This window comes from Ischnura elegans, chromosome 6, assembly GCF_921293095.1.
Source record: "Ischnura elegans chromosome 6, ioIscEleg1.1, whole genome shotgun sequence".
NCBI lineage: Eukaryota > Metazoa > Arthropoda > Insecta > Odonata > Coenagrionidae > Ischnura > Ischnura elegans.
Window position 1 is genome coordinate 50,566,451 of NC_060251.1, and position 18,487 is coordinate 50,584,937.

An 18,487-nucleotide genomic window follows, 5' to 3' on the forward strand; every position below is an offset into this window, starting at 1 on the left:
GGATCGTATTACGAAGACCTCAGCTTTGAAAAAAATATCAAGTTACCGGAAAATAATAGAATCGTGTTTCACCCTTCCCTCTTTCTCCCCACTGACCATTTTCCCGCATCCATCTTTTGATAAAATGAGAGGAGGTGTTTGCCGTGTGTCCTTTGTGGCTAATAATGACAGGCACTTATTTTGAATCTTCCCCAGGAGATGTAACTACCATAGGGAGGAACTCAGTGCCGTGGGATAGTGACATTGGCGCATTTCCCACGATCTGCTATCCCCCTCCATTCAGCATTCGCCTCACCCACTCTTGACGATTTCCTCTTCTCCGAAATCAAACAAAAGATCCCAGCTCGCGCAGGGATTGTATTACAAAAACCTTAGCTTCAAAAAATATCAAGTTACGCGAGAAAAATAAAAACTTGTCTCGCACCCACCCCCTTTTCTCACCCACTGAACTTTTTCTACTTACCTGCTTCGAATTTCCCCCTTTCTCGAGGTCAACTGCTGCATGAGTCATCTACTAGCCCGAAAGGTGTCTAACAATGACTTTCGGCAATTGTTATTACACCTTTATTGGATTGAAATATTAGTAATGTGCGCGTAATTTAAAAAATAATAAGACCAAACACGACATATTTCTGACTTTATTTAAGCATTTTGCGCAGGAAAATAAATACCGGGAAGAAGAAGAAATACGACGGAGGCGTAATGCTCAAATAGGGTGGTTTCCTATTATTTTTTATTGCCTAAATCGAAATATTAATACTCCTGAAGTACGTATTTAACGCTTTTAGAGTTTTATAAGACGATATCTATTTTTCGCGATTAAATTAAAAGTGAAAATTTTTAAGCGCGCGAAAACGCGACGGGTAAGTATGAATGCCGGGAAAAACTCCGCGTGACGTCGTTCTGGTTCCCGCTGCCGCAAGTGAGGTGACCTTGGGGCGAGGCCTCTGAGCGCTATTACGACGCAGGATGCTAGCAGGTAGCCGAGTACCATGCTAGCTGGTAGCGCTTGGCTTAAATAAGGATTATTAATACCTTATCAAACAGACTGTGTGATTATTAAGACATGTTTCCCTGAGCTCTGTGCCTCATGCATGCATTGGTAACCTCAGACGATGTAAAACTCCGATCCTCTCGTGTAGAAACTAGGTCCCCGTGATGTCACGTGGAGTGGCATCGCATAGGCGCCAATCTGGCCTTTTTCAAATGAGGTAAAATTGAACATTGCCATTAGTCTAAACCGGTATTTCTAAAACGAAATAATTTGTATATTATGAATACACTAATGGTGGGTAACGAATCACAATCAATACCTTTCGTTTTCTTTAATGAAGGAAACTACCCTATTGTTTACATAAAATTAAAATATTCCATTAATCAGCTAAATTCCTGTTTGAATCCTTTAAAGGCAATCACAATTACTCGCCAAAATCTTGGGTTTCCTGCTGCATAGGCGACCTAGTCAAACATTTTCACATTCATCGTTTAGTATTCGAGGTATTCGAAATTCGAGGTATTCGAATATTCGAGCAATGATTTAATATTCGAATTCGATATTCGAATTCGAGAAATCTACTATTCGACCCATCCCTAGAATAAATGCATAAAAGAGTGTCTGTTTCATCACCTTGAAAATAACATAGAGCGTCGATAGTGGTGTCAGTAGCAGATACAGAAAAAACTCAAGGGGGGGGGGGGGGCACAGAAGATATCTAGAGCTATCTTTATTTTAATCATAATGAAAAATAGTCTATCCTCCCTTAGCTACACGCATCCCCGAGGATAGCACCAATGCACGCTTGCGGCTTTTTTGCTGCACTTTAATATTTTTGGTTTTCATAAATATGCATTAAAATTTTAGGGTATTTTAACCCATGTGGATGACTTCTAATAATTAAAAGCACTTACAATATTTTTCTGTTTCATTCATATAAAAAAATAAAGCTTATTAATATGCAAATTTCCTGATTAATACTTTGAATAATTTTTCTTAAGGAATTGCAGACGATAATGTTCTTGGGTGAGGAAAAGAGTTCAGAAATAGAATACTAGTGATCTATACGCGGTAAACGTGCTATTTTGAAATTTATGAAAAATGCGGCATAATCCCCACTTAGCGTGTAACTATAGTGAGTAAACTAAAAAGTTTTAGTTAAATGGAAATATCGCATTTCCACTACATTAAGCCTAAAACAATTTCATGCGCTGTGTCTCACAAAATGACATTGTCAGACTAATGGATACAATCGTGTTATGCTCCCTTCTTCTCTTTGGAACGAACCATTAATGACTTCTTCACTGTAATGTTTTTTTTACACATGTTTTTCCTTTTCTGTTGATCCTCAGCATATAAATGTCTACACTCCCAACCTCTCGCCCCTTGGCCAATTGTTCATTGTTGAATTTATCGGTAAGGCTAAAATTGATTGATTGGTATTTTAAAGAGGCATCATTCTTTAAAATTAGTTTTAAAGTCTCATCTGGCCTTCAATTTGTGCAGCTCTGCAGTAATCGTACCATATTACTCCTAATCGTACTTATTTTCTGTAATCTTTTATGGCTTCCTTCATATTTTTTTGGGAATCTATCATTGGTTAGATGGAGAATTACTTTTCCTATATTTACTATCTTGTTTCCAGATTGAACTGATATGATGCGGCGAAAATCTCCCTTGAATTTTGTTTAGATATAGTATATATTTACCTGCTTATTTACCAGGTCTTGAAAAACGTAGACGAGTTGAATTTTTTGACTTGATTAGAATATCATTTTTGTCAATCGAATTTCGCTCGCGTTCTCTTTCTTACAATTAGACATATGTATATAGTTGATACTGTGGCTCATAGATAGCTCTGTGCCGCCTTGTACGGTACCGCTCTTCGAACGGCTGTGGCGAGAACTGCGAGCGCTGAGGCCCGCGATGTTAGAGTTGCAATTGTTCGAGCTCCGCTTTGGTGTTGACCATCATATTTTATTTTTAACCAATGATGCATTCTAAAATAAAGGTTGTCCTACAAATTATTTCCCCAGAAAATGTGAATCGTAGAGAATTTGCAGGATTGCTAAGCTGGGTAATCGGGTCGATGTTTCTTCTTAATTATTGGACTTCGTGAAGGTTGCATCGAAAGATGCCGTGCGAAAGGTTTCACGTATTAAAAATAAATAATTCGTGCGATATACTGTCTATATTTAATCTGATCGTTTTCCAGTGGAGGATGCAAACCAAGACCAAAGTTTACCGTCAATGTAATGAAAAGTAAGGTTTAAAGGGTGAATTGAAGACAGAGCCGGGATAAAGAAAGAAAATGTAATAAATAGGATCTAATTTAAGGGTGCATGAGAAAACCGGGAAATAGCCGGATATGAAGCAAGTTTACAATAGGAAAGGGATATGAAAACTCGGTAGGTACGGCTTTAACTGGAATGTTAAAACCTGTTGATCACTCCATTGGGTTTACGAAGAGCGGAATTATTGAGAAACCGTGAACCATAAAAAGGCTAATATAGGCGAGAAGGGAGTGGAATAATGTTGACACATAAGTCAGGAGAATAGATAAGGTAATAAATAATGATAATTGTTGAATTTAGAGAAATTATCAATAGATTATGACCCGTGGTAAAGATGAGAAGAGAACTCTTGTGATAAGAAAATAAGGAAGGAAATAAGACAATATTATTACGTGTGAACTTCTTTGAAACGTAGGTATTTTTAGTTGATGCTGAGTATTCGACTCTTTCCGCAGCATTTCAAAAGAGGGGATTCCGGGAAATCTTTAAGACAGGATTTCGTAAAATCGGCTTATGTGCCACCCACACCTGTAAAAGAGGAAAGTTACGGAATTTGGGAAGTTGGCTTGATTACGCCCGAGGCAAAAAAATTACCAAGCATTATAAACAGGTGATTCAAGGCCAGTGTTATGGAATACTAAAATGGTAAACGACCACTGCAGATTGTTCAGGAAGATTTGCTTAGGTGTGATAGCGGTAATGAGGACTGCAATGGAATGGAACCTAGTGGACCACGATACGTTGCTTGCGTCGTTGATTTTGCAAATGCGCTCGATTGTGTGAGCGGGGCGAAGCTAATAGGGTGGTTTCCTATTATTTTTTTATTGCCTATATCGGAAGATTATTACTCCTGGAGTACGTATTTCACGCTTTTAGATTTTTAAATGACGATATCTATTTTTCGCGATTAAATGAAAAGTGAAAAATTTCAAGCGCGCGAAAACGCGACGGGTAAGGAAATCTCTCCGAGTGACGTATTTCTGGTTCCCCCTCCCGCCTTGTGAGGTGACCTTGATCGAGGCTCTGAGCGCTGATAGGACGCAGGATGCTAGCGGGTAGCTGAGTACCTTGCTGGCTGGTAGCTCTTGGCTTAAAAAAGGTTTATTAATATCTTATCAAACGAAGAAAACTTTCCGACCTTAGCCAGTTTTAATAGGTGATTATTAAGACATGTTTCCCTGAGCTCTGCGCCTCATGCATGCATTGGTAATCTCAGACGATGTAAAACTCCTATCTTCTCCCATAGAAACTAGGTCCCTGTGACGTCACGTGGAGTGGCATCGCATGGGCGCCAATCTGGCCCTTTTCAAATGCGGATAAAAATGGACCATTGCCATTCGTCTAAACCGGTATTTCTAAAACGAAATAATTTGTATATTATGAATACTGTAATGGTGGGTAACGAATCGCAATCAATGCCTTTCGTTTTCTTTGATGAAGGAAACTACCCTATTGGCACATTAGACAAACGAATCATTTGGAATTGCATATAGTGCAGGCCACGCATTTGAGGGCAGCGGGCGGTAGATTTGAGTGGTTAGGCGTGGTAGGCATGTAGCTATGCAGGTGCACTTATAGCAGAAGGAATGGGCGGGTTCTTTCACACTCTCCCTTATATTTACCCCAATATATTTATATTAAACCCAATATGGAAGCAAGAAAGAAATTATCAGCAGAGTAGCCCTGGCGAAGAGAGAATTCCCCCAAAAGAAAGATCTACTCAAAGCGGGAAATTTATACATAGAAGTAAGGAAACATTTTATCAGACCTTGCGTTTGGAGTATGCTTCTGTACGGAAGTGAGGCATGGATAATGACGGCATCGAAACGTGGTGCTACCGAAAAATGATGAGAATCAAATGAATCGACCGAGTAAGTAATGAGGAAGTCCTAATCATAGTAGGAGATAAGAGAAGCCTCATGAAAACCTTGACAAGAAGAAGGAACAACCTTATAGGCCACATCTTGAAACATAAGGACCTGATGAAGACTATCGTCGGGGAACAAGTAAATGGCAAAAACGGAAAAGGAAGACCTCGAATGAAATGTATGGAAGAGGAAAAGAACGATATGAAAGAGAAAAATAGGTATGTGTGAAAGGATTAACTGATAAGAGTGGAGAGCTGTGTCAAACCAACCTTAGGATTGTTGATCAATATTTTGAGGTGATGTATGGATGCTTCCTCACACAGATCGCGATATCCCAAGAAGTTCAATAAAAGCTGGTTTGGTTAGTGAAAGAGTTTCATCCTCTTTAAAGAGTTAATATGAAACGTGTTTACGAAAGCGGTGCGCAGAAAAGAAATGAGAAGAAGAAAAAGTCCTTTATGTTAATATCATCTCAAATAACTTGAGTGCTTGGCTAAACAAATAGGTTGGTTCCTGTGCCGATTTAATAGTTTAAAAAATACCTCCTTGTGACGAGCTCCGAGTCAACTTGCCGTGCTGTTCTTTCTTCTCTTCACACTCACGTTTTTTTCTGCGTATATTTTGATTTTTTTTGTGCGTTTTGTTTCTATTTTCAATATATTACGTCAAAAGTAAACAGAAAAGAAACGATCTACTATTGAAAAACCTGCTGTGATACCAGAGGTTGAGCTAGGGTGGGAGCAGTGGCGCCGACTCCACGGGGCCTGAGGGGGCCGGAGCCCCCTCAAAGTTTCGTTAGGGGGGGCGGAGCCCCCTCAATAATTCAAGATAATAATTAAGTTATATTATGCTTTGTGTAATCACAAAAGTATATTGGTATTTTTTATTTCCCATGCGTGACGATAGTTACCTTTTAAAATACATTCAACAATGTGTTAAAACAAATAATTATGATGACCCCCGATATGGGCCCCCCCAATATTTTTTATAAGTCGGCGCCCCTGGGTGGGAGGGGTCTGGGTAATTCCCTCTTGCCGAATGGGGGTTCGGGGATATTGGAGGGATTTTCAAGACTGAAAAGCGGCGGTTTTTGCTAATTCTTTGATTGAGAAAGACACTACTATGGGCATGTGTTAGGTCGTTTTGTTAGTAAAAGTTTTATGGTGGTATCTACTTCTACATACTACCCCGTAAACTGCCTCTATAGGCATGTGGCAGGGGGTGTCAGGACACCCGTCTGATACAAATAAAAAATAAATGATCTAACGAAACTACGCCCAGAATTTATTGAATAGGGTGGTTTCCTTTTATTTTTTTATTGCCTATATCGGAAGATTATTACTCCTGGAGTACGTATTTCACGCTTTTAGATTTTTAAATGACGATATCTATTTTTCACGATTAAATGAAAAGTGAAAATTTTCAAGCGCGCGAAAACGCGACGGGTAAGGAAATCTCTCCGTGTGACGTATTTCTGGTTCCCCCTCCCGCCTTGTGAGGTGACCTTGATCGAGGCTCTGAGCGCTGATAGGACGCAGGATGCTAGCGGGTAGCTGAGTACCTTGCTGGATGGTAGCGCTTGGCTTAAAAAAGGTTAATTAATACCTTATCAAACGAAGAAAACTTTCCGACCTTAGCCAGTTTTAATGTGTGATTATTATGAGATGTTTCCCTGAGCTCTGTGCCTCATGCATGCATTGGTAACCTCAGACGATGTATAACTCCTATCCTCTCGTGTAGAAACTAGGTCCCTGTGACGTCACGTGGAGTGGAATCGCATGGTCGCCAATCTGGCCCTTTTCAAATGAGGATAAAAATGGACCATTGCCTTTCGTCTAAACCGGTATTTGTAAAACGAAATAATATGTATATTATGAATACAGTAATGGTGGGTAACAAATCGCAATCAATGCCTTTCGGTTTCTTTGATGAAGGAAACTACCCTATTCCTTTGTCGCACGGGGAAAAACGAATTCCCGCCCCTACCCTTTCGCCATAATATCTCTCTTATTTTATCGTTTCTATCGAGCCCGGAAATGTAGAGCGGGTTCTTATATGCTGATCTCCGTGTCGCTCTTAAAGATATCTATTCTCATTTGCTCAAGCAATCTAAGCCTAGAGCGCAGCCTCCGAATCTCTATCGGCTCCCTACCCAATTCGATTAACATCTATGTAACGGTTTCTGTACGCCCTTAGCAGTTTTTTGATAAATCGCGAATCTTGATAGGTTGGAGGTAATGTAGACTTCAAGAGGAAGGACTCTACGGAAATCTCTGCTGTCTATCTTAAATCTATCCCTGAAATAAAATGATGCAAAAAGGTTGGAATATTTATCTACTGAAATATTCTTCGGGATTTTCTGCGGGCGCGTTGCTTCTGTTTCTTTGACGCATGCATGTTCTCTGTGTTGATACTTCAAACCCCAGCTCATTTGCCACTTGAAGTCAAGTTCGGCTTCGCGTCGAATGTTTTTGAAGTTCTCCAAAATGTCAGTTACGTTAACTGAAGCAGACGATACACCCTTCTTAGGTTTTTGCAGCTGTTGGTTTAGTCTTAAAGCTAAACCAAGGGAGTAGGCTGCAACTTCAAGGCCAACTATAAATTCGCTTTTTTGATGGCGCAGGATAACATATACGCTTCAGGCAACACTTCAGGCGTTTCGTTGACACTCAAAATATAGTTCTAATGTATTTTCAGTACTGTGACAACGGGAATAATTAACTCGTTTTAAGTGATGAGGCTATCATGCCTCTCGACCCATGGTGTCGGGAAAAGTGCCTTCAGTCCCTGTTTCTTTGATTCGGAGAAATTAATCTTTTCGATATCATCAATAAGAGCATTTTTGGACCAGCGTAGGCCGATAGGAAGGCAGAAACCGTTCCCATAACATTTCTAATTCTTGGGTTTTCGCTGAATTTTGTGATGCACAAGTTCATGGGGTGACGTAAGCAATGAGCGTTAATTACGAGTCGCTGTTAATGCGATATTAGGGGTTGCAGGCCTTGTAAATATCCCGCCATATGTAATCCTCCTTCGTACCATCGACCATATAAATAATCAAATGACAAGCCAAGCCCTTCTTCGTTGATTTTATTGCCTAGTTCGTTAATATTTTAAGTGATTTCACCTGAGCCAAATGATTTGAATCTTTCTCATGCCGCACCACATTTGGCAATGCCTATTTCATAGGAATGAATTTCACAATGTTGCAATTAGAATTTAGCTTTTTTTAAGGATATGTTTTTCCTTCATGAAGTTACTGCTCTATAACGCGTTTACTTATCGAAACGTAGTCATAAAAAGTGAGAATGCGTACCAGAGTAATGGTTTTCACGTGTAGCATGTGAATGAGTTCAAATTGGCTTTTTTGGGGGCCAAACAGTGCAACTTTACACCTTCGCCATCCGAATTTGAATCTACCGCACGAACAGCGATGAAAATAGCTTCTTTTACTTAACAAATGTATGGGAAATATGGATTATATTTTCGATGAATGAGCGAGATATTTTTAGGGTTAAAGTTCTGTTATTTTAAATAAGCACACCACATGTTATTTTACGTGTGAGATAATTGTAAAAAAAAAGACGGAGTATCGCTAGATGCTGCAGTCATATCCTCTCGAGTGATTTATTGAAATAATCCACATTGCTTACTTTTTCCTTTATTTTACTCATTTCGAGGTGACCCCCCTGCAGGGGAACCCCCACATAAATCGCCCCTGTGAGAAATATCACTGGACTGAGAATCGTTCCACGGAAAGGATCTTTGGCTTTACGTCGCACACGTAACGTATGGAGAAATACTTTAAGACTTGAACAACAAAGCTATCACCGCCTTGTCTGTAAAGAAAGACTATGGTTTTCCTGATAAAAAAGCAAACGCGAGACGGGAAAATATTTCACGAGGAAGGAGAATAATTAGAAAGGAAGTTCACGGGCGTTGGAAGCAAAGAAGCAAAATTCTAACTTTTTCTGATAAAAAAAACGTTTCGAGGCTGTCTGTCCTACCACTTGTCATTGATAGAACAATGAACATGGAAGGATACATACCAAGTATTCCGTCAAAGGATATGTTGAACTGTGACTACGTAACGTGTGTGCTAAAGCTTTCGATTTTTCCAAGTTTCATTGCTACTCCATCGCTGCATCTTTTTATTTAATATGTACCGAGGGGATCGAGTTGGTGTGGTGGCTAGAGTGCTGGCTTCCCACCCCGTGGGTTCGGGTTCAAATCCCGGCGGTGGCAGAGAATTTTCAGAGACTGCCCGATCCCTGCTTGAATGTTGCATGGGCATTTCATACTCCGTCCGTCGGATGGGACGTTAAGCTGTGGTCCCCTTGGCGCCTTTCATTAGTAGCAAGTTAATGCCGAAGCCGGGTTTCTCTCCACCCTTCTTTCCATACCCATCCCTCATTGCGCAAATCACCTTAGCTGTCCGTCGCCTCCTCCAAATACCGTACCATCAATGAGTGCGACTAGCTTATTTCAGTACCATATCTGAAATAGATACAGAGAGATGATCATCTAAGGTTAGGCTCTTATATTTCCGTGGACTGAATCGTGTTAGTAGCCACCATAAGATGATGTGAACCGTTGAAAACTAAATAGTTATGAGTATATAATAAAAATTATCAAAGTTCGTTCTACTAAGGATTAAACTCTCTCTTAAATCTTCAATGTCTGAAATAATTACATTTTCACCAAAACTATTTTTGTAAATGCAGAACGACCTGTTCCATATAATTCCATGGAATAAAGTAACATACCATGTGTACCGGCATTTAGGTGGTAATGAGAATCGAACCGATGAATCGGTACACCGGAAAACCCACCAGTCCTGCATGGGAGTGGTTAAACAACGGTTGCGGGCGGGGGAGGGAGAGACAAAGGGGGTGCGTGGTGCTCGGGGGTGTCGCGCGCCGCTCCCGCGTTGGGGAGGGGCGTGGCTCTGAAGTGGTGCGAGGGGATTCCCTCCCCTCTATCCCTCCAGAATTCGGCTGTGATTTCATACCCCCGAGGGGAATGTTTACGTAGCATTTAGCGTCATGGACACGCGCTCGGATCAACGGCATACGTTTTTATTAGGGCGGGCGGGGTGTTGGTTTCCCACCCTTCCCCCTCCCCCGGTCTCTCTCGCACAACAATGCACAATTCATAACCCTTTGACGCGGTTCTAAGTATGGGATAGTGCTGGTGCGATCAGCCGAGCAATAACCTCCCAATCCGAGGGTCCGGGTTCGGATCTATGTAATTCCTGTGATTTAACCCAGAGGTTGGTTTGGAACAGTGAGGAAAAGGTAGCGCGCACCACAAACTTAGACGCAGGTCTGTGAATATCGCAAATTTAGTTTGGGGGGGGGGAGCAGTTACCTTCTCTGGACCACCTACCACTTCGAGGATTCAATTTGCTGTTATCTTCTTATCACGCTTCACCCAGGGATTTGAACCCGGTACCCTTCGAGCAGTCAACAAATGGGCTACCCAGTAGGCTATCACGAGCCTCACGACAGTAATATCTGAGGTTTAACTTGTTATATACATCAAGGATGAAATTCGCCCTGAAAAATTGTTTTGCTTAAGGGGAAGTCGAACCCGGGTCTCCCGATTTTATCCTTGGCGTTTACCCATTCTTGGTTCCTGTGTACGTGACTGCATACGAAGCCATTTGTTCCATGTAGTGATTTGGATTAACTTGTTCGTTTTTTCCTCAGGTTTTGCGTTTGGATCTAAACTGAGTCTGACGTTTTACGCTCAGTCTCTTCATCAATTATAACATTCCTTTCCTCGAATGGGACGATTAACTGTGCTCTTTACACTTCTAAGCATCTTGTTTTTTTTTCTCAAGGCGGCTAGGGTGCTGTTTTCCCGCTCTCCCTGCCCAGCCATCCCATCGAGTACAAGAATGCACCTTGTTCCATTCATAAGAGCGCAATGTCTTGGTTCCGAGTCCAATGGAAGTAATTTCCTTGACCAAGGGTCCTGGGCGGATGTAGGATTGGCTCAGGTTGTTCATATCAGCTTCCTTCTAAAGTGTAACGTTTCTTTTACCTATCTTCATCAAGCTTTGATTCCCTAGGTTTCTTTAATACAAGCAGCCGGTTGTTGGATTCCTGTCATTCACTCCCTTTCGTTCGAATACTGCACACTGATCCTTTACTGCCTCAGTAAAAACATTGAAGAGGAACACAGTTCAACATCTCCTTCGACGGCTACTTGGTATACGTAAATTCTCCCATATTCATTGTCCTCTCACCTTCAAGTGGTAGGAGATGACGGCCTCGAAACGTTTTTCTTGATAATAAGTTTAAATTCTGCTTCCTCGCTTCTAACTCACTTCCATTAATGCTATTATCCTTTCTCATGAAATCTTTTCTCGTCTCAAGTTTACTTTTTTATCAAAGAAACCATAGCCTAATTGCAAGCAGACGAGTCAGTGGTAGCTTTGTAGTGTAAGTCTTAAAGTATTACTCTATTGATTATTTGAGCATTTAATTGATGGGAATTCACTGACGCAGCATCTTTCGCCCTCGTTTTATTATTAATTACCCGGAAATTGCAAATGAAATTACGCAGTGGTTGTCATTAAATGGGTAGTTGTTTCCAAAATGTGTGATTAAAAAAATGAAATTTGGATTAATGCGATTGTTAGTGTAAAATTTTATAAGACCACTTTTTTTCGCCAAGAAAATATTGAAATATTATAATTTTAGCTTCAAATATCAAGTCATTGGCATTTACTCGTAATAAACTGAAAAATTCTAGCACAATATAAATAGTTTATTTAGTGTTATTATATTTAAAGGTATCGTACCGGAGGAGATAGGTTTGCAAGTATAATTTTTCGAATCACTCCCACTGTCCCTTACACCCCAATTGAATTTCCCTTTTCATTCCCAGTAAGACCTATTCCCTTTTAATTCAATTATAAACCTTAATCTCTTCCTTCTATTTGCTCGCTTCCCTTTAACACAGCTTGTGTAAGCCTCTCCCTTCTTGTTACTCACTCCAACCAGTTCTATGATGTATGACAGAGTTGCAAAATGCATGAATCCTATAATATTTGGCATCTGAACTGGAGTTACTTTGTATCGATATAGGATTATAACCACAATATTCAAATTTTATCTGGGCTTTCATACTTTTGAGTCAACCCTTTTTCAAAGTTTATTTATCACGGTAAACATTATTGTTCATCGCCGATCACTAACACAAAAAAATTAATTTCTTTTCAGGCTAAAATAATACTGAAGACTTAGGGGTTCGCTATGGGTGTTCAATCATCCTGGATGTGTAACCACTTTAGGTGACCTAAATACAACTTCAACTTGAGTTGTCGTGAAAGATACACGGTATCATATCAGGTAACTGATTTTATACTATTTATGTGTATTATACTATTTTTTGCGCGCTTGTAACCGTTAAAAGTATTATTGTTGTGTTTATTTTTTGCGTACATTCTCGTGTTTTGATGTATTACATTCACTCGAGCCGAGATAATTTGTGAATAAGCTCTTATAAAAATTTTTTTTTTTTAAACCAGCCTTTATATTTAGATTACAGGGGATGAGCAACGTTTATATATGACACAAAGCAAAAAAACTCAGTGACCCCGAAAAACCAAAAGTGACGTATAGGGGGGCTATAGGTTGACTGGGGGGTGGTTAAAGGGGGGTTGGAGAGAAAAAGTTATATTTTCATGTATTGTCATCGGAAATGAAGAAGTGTGCAAAATTTCAGCGTTTTTGCTTCACAGGAAGTGAGTAAAATTTGAGTTACAAGATTTGTACCAGACAAACAGACAAACAAACAGACAGGTTGGTGAGTTGATATAAAGGCTGGAAAAAGAGTATTTCCTTTATTAAAATTTGGAACGTACGGGAGTGTACTACTACGCTCCAGCTTTATTAGCATCTCGCATGCAATGGTATCAGGCTCAACTATGTGGAATTTGATATTCACAAACGAAAAGGCGACTTCGTTGACTTCCACTGACTTTATTTTCTTGGTACGACATGTTTCTACCCATAGATGTCATTTTCAAGTACCTAGCAGGGTAGCATCTCACCATTCAAATTGGCTCATTAAACTTACCCTTTCAGAGTCTGTTCGCAGTTGTGAACTGCTATTTGGCATAACCTTTGTTTATTAGGGTTATAGTTATGTGATTAACGGAGACCGATAATGTGATACAATCGAGAGTTAGGTAATGGTAGCATAAGTTAGTTATTGGAGAGATAGCTATATTTGGATAAATATTGCGGGGATATTGGAATTAAATCGCCTTTGGATCAAGACGGAGTAAAAATCACCAATTTGTAGACAATCACCGAATAATCCAGGTTCCACCGGGGTTCCGTTGTCTAATTTATAATTTTTCCATGGCATAAGAAGCGAGCGTGCTAAGAGTCTGGTTCAAAAATATTTTTCATCACAGCTTTTAACATTTTTGGCGTTGGTATTTTTGATTCATTACTTAGGTACTTATCGAGTGATCAGCGTCGAAATATCGAATGAAACTCATTGTGTGAATGGATCATCGGCGTTTAGAAGTATTATGAAAATAAATCTAAGAATATTATGTTCAGTCCGGGTCAAAGAATGCATGTAAACTCGTGCCGTGTATTCCGTAACGTGTACCCCAAGTGCATTGTGCGTTGGCGTGAGATTTGGAGAAATTGTGGGTTGCAGATAACCAATTCAAGAGTTGTAACGACAGCAATAATATTTAATTAATTTTGATTTCATTAGCTTAAATTTATTTCTACCTTGTGTTGTATTGACTGAATCATAATGAAGGTTTGCTCGAAAATTTGGTTGATCATATTAATTCCTTATGGTATGCTTCTTACCTTGTATGGAAACGGTATCATGTGTTCAAGTCGGAGTAATTTTTTTTCCTTCCTCGATCGCTTTGGAAAATAAAATCACGGGTAATTAGTTTGCCTTTCACAAAGCGAATATCTGTGTCTCAGGAGAGTTCGCTGTCTTATCTGTGCTAGTAAGTTTTGCTCAATTCATGCCTTTCTGCATGTTGCCCCCATACCCTCGCTCCTTTTTCTGTTGTCCTCTTAACTTTCACCAAGTCTTGTAAAAGCCAAATTGAAATACTATTTTTGTTATTGCTATGTTCACATTGTGTCATTGAGTCGTTTTCGTGGCAGATCATCGGTGTCCATTTTAAACCTGATCCTAGCGGTAGTTACTTTGAGATTACGAACGTAACTTTGTGAGGTGCGTCATTCCGTAGAAGTATCATGAAAATGTGCGACGTACGGGTAGGTGGAGAGATAAGTGAATTTTAATATTAATGATAATAAGTAGTACTGTGATTTATTGGACTCGTATTTATTTTTCTAAAGCATTGTTTTTAATTTTAATTTTCATGATAAAACAAGAATCGGCACTTCTTATGACGGCCGCATCGAAATGGAATTATGTCGCGTGAACATTTTTCCTTTCTTCTTAATCGCCCTTGGAAAATAAATTCGCATTTAATCGGCTTTCCTTTCACTAAGTGATTCTCTGTGACGCTATTACGTTCGCCGAGTGCTGCTCGAGCCATGCTTTGCGGGATTGTATCCCTGTGTGCCCCCTTATTCCATCGCCCTCTCCCTTGCACCAACAAAACCCTCCCACCTCTTGCCTTGACACGTCGGCACTCCCCGACTTGGCATAGCCAAGTCAATTTCGTAGGAAGAGGCGGTCTCCAGACGTTTAATCAAGTCTGGGGAGTCCGGCGCTCAGGGGACGTTGATGCTGCTGGGGAGTGGGGGTTGGTTGGACGGGGTTGAAGTTTTCAGAGGCAAGGGTTGCCACGAACGGTAAGACGGAGGTGGGGTGTCAGGATACTGGGGAGGGGTTGGGGGGAGAGAGAGAGAAGGGTGAAGCTAAGCCACCCCTGCCAGGGGTGGATGTGACGTGAGTTAATGCGATGGAAGGATTGAGGGCCTGGATCAGATTGATTTATCTACATGAATCGCATGCAAAATCGGCTTATACACGGCCGCGCGGGGGATAGAATGGGCGATCGTGTTCGGAGGTCGGGGTAGCGTGGAAGCAATAAGCGATCTGAGCTCTTCATTGTACAGCTTTTAAAAACAATACTCCAACCGCCGCGTGTGAGTTATTTCATGGTTGTTTTGGTGCTCTTTTCGTTAGTTTCGTTTTCGACGCTTGTTAGCCCGTTCTCTTCCATTCTCGGTCTTTGTTTATCGAGGAGTTTTTATTTTCTGCCTCTCTTGAAAAGATAGCACTTGTCCTGGTTGAAATTTTTTTAGTTGTTTCCGTCGAAAACATCTCACGGATAATCAATTGTGACAGCTGGTGAAGCTATTGAAGTATTTTTCACTCCGGTCAACAGCTAGTCAACGCTGCTACAGAGGCCAATCTATGAAATTAAGGTCCCTCGAGGATGGGGAGACCGATACGTGCCGAAACAATATGCATTCTGAGCTCTTTATTGCGCCACTTTAAAAAAACAATACTCAAGCTCATCCAATGTAAATGGTACCGTAGATGTGCGGTTGGCGTATTCGCATTAGCTTCATTTTCACCATTGTAATAATGTACCGGGGTCCATTTATGAGTATTTCTTGAAATAGACAAATATTTTTTTTTTTATATTTGAAATATTTTGAATGTGAAAACGGTATTTTATATGCATCATGGGGGATTTTCTGTTTTAAAAATGCGATGTATGCAACTTTTTTGTCGCAGTTTTGTTAATTTATTATGACTGCGAGTGAGGTGGATTATTTTTAATAAATTCTCCAACGGATAATCCTTGCAGGAGAAGTGGAAGTATGGACTTGAATTTTTTTGTGAGAAATATCCAATTGAAGTCGAGAGGGGTGAGTTTCATTCAATGTCCAAATTCTGTTACTGGTGAAATGTGCTATCTATTCTGTGAGGAAGAAATAGGCTATTAAATACATAGGCTGCTCTTATGTCGTAGTTTTGCGAATCAAGTTTTAAGTGCAGACAATTGTCTTTACGAATGAGAAGGATGGCAAAGTTCTCCTGAGAATCGACCCATTAGAGCATATCCGAAAAGGCCTTTTCAATGGAATTAATGTCTCTCTTAATCTTGTGCACATATCTGCAATTTATTGCGAGCGATTATGGTTGAAAGTGCTACCGGAACAATTTTTCACGCTAGATACTCGAGTCTTCTGAGTGCGTAAAATTTTAGCGTTGGATACTAGGAGTATCCTTATGGCCGTTATTCTCTAATGTCTTTACTCACTAGATTCACATTATGTACTTGTTAATTATACACAAAAATTTATTCTTTGCGATTAATATCATATCAAAACTTTTCCGTGTTATTCCCTACATGCTATTTATTGCCGATTTCGATTAAAACTACTGTATTTTCAGCAATTTTAGAAGTTTGGTATTGGCAGGAAATAGATGATTCCTTGTTCTAAGTTTGGTTCGGACTCGTGGAGACTTTAATTATTTGCAGGTAAATCTCGTAGTCTTCACCTGAGGTATTAGTTTAGTTAGTGTACCGAGATACGCCAGGGTCGTGAATCCTTATGCCTTTTAGGCGCTAGATCAGGAGTGTTGGAGCATGGTTGTTTCCTTATTTCGAATCAATATCCCTTTGCCAAAATAAGAACTGAATATCGCAGTTATCGGCTAACCACTCAGTAGTCACTTCTTGTGAAATACATAACGTTTTGTGTTCTTGCCAATTGTTCATTTGAACAAAAAGTGGCCTAAAAACACTAAAGTTAAACCGTACTATCGAACGATGTAAACCGTGAAATTTGGGTCACCAAATACATTATTCCAACCTCAAGTTGGTTCTATTTTTGTAAGAAAGCCGATGTTGTTGTCTGCGGTTGGGAATCCAGTTAATAGTCGGTGCTGAACGGTATCTCATTTGCCAGAATTTCCTTAGTGCGCCATATTGCAATCCCTCCTGGCCGGTTTCTATTTAAATGAGCCAATCGTTTACACTTCATGGCAACCACATGACTGCCTAAATTTCTATTACGTCGGCTGAAACCGTATATATATTTTCGTAAATACCTTATGCAGGATATTATTTCACGCGAACAGTTTTCTGTGGTATTGCTATTAGTTTTGAGGCCGATTGAATTTCATGACATTCTTATAAATAAGAACTATTTTTTTCTGTTGGAAACATATGTACTTACATATATATTTGCTATAAAATATGCTGGCGTAGATAGTCTGCGTACTGAGGATTTATCTTGAAAACTTTTACCTATACTTAGGTAGGCAATTGTAATCGGAGAAATGATTCAGTATAATTTTTTTTCGATAAATTGTTGCTTTTTTCCTATAAATGCAATGTCAATGCCTTAACTCAAATTGCAACGGTTTTTTAATAGAATTTCGTTAGTGCATTTGCTCCTATAGCATCCGATGGTGTTTACTCAACATGCCTCTTAAAAAACATGATGCGTACATCTTACCCGCATTTTTTTCCGCTTGATGAATTTAAAATGCGGCGTCGGCAAAATGATCCAGTATTCATTCACCAGACACCGCCAACATTTCAAAATTTCATGCTTCGTGAAACAGATGATTATTCTATAGAATTATTCTATGTGAATAGATTCATTACCATCTGGTTTTTATCAATAAGATCCGATTTGAATACCATATCTGTTTTATTTATGCATTTAAATGTTCTCATTCAGCGCATAGAATCTTCGCAGTCGGATTGAGAGTGAGAAAAATCCTTGCAGCGGTCAGTGCTGTATCTAAGAGCCTCTGAACTGTATTTATGGATCCTCTGAAGTGCAAAAAGTGGTAGAATACAAAATCACCGTTTATATTAAAGGGCCCCTACTCTCCTTCATATGTAAAAACTTATCTCACAGAGAAAGGTTGCCTCAAGGTTCCTCTTAGGCTGCCTCCGTGGCTGTGTTTCTCTCGAAATCCTACAAATAAAATAGGAATTCAAAGACGCAACCATAAATACATCTTATGTTTTGTAAAATAATTTTGTGTGAGCGTTTAGAATAGAACCAAGTGGCGTAACGCTTAGCTATTTTTTTCAGGAGGGAGTTTTTGAAATATCATTTCTAAATATTTATATTGGAATCGGCGTAAACATTCAGCTAATATGTTTACAAACTTGTCTACACTCCTTGATTCAATATCTAATGTCATTAACTAGACTTAAATCCGAAACCTTTCTCGCTTATTCAGCCGTGACGGCATGATACGGCAAATGGCTTGGATTGGACTCATTCGATAAACTGACTCGAGGCATCACCCTTAACTCAGCGTTAAATTGTTCATAATACTCTGTGGAGCGGATTGTAATTACTTTCAATTGATAATATATA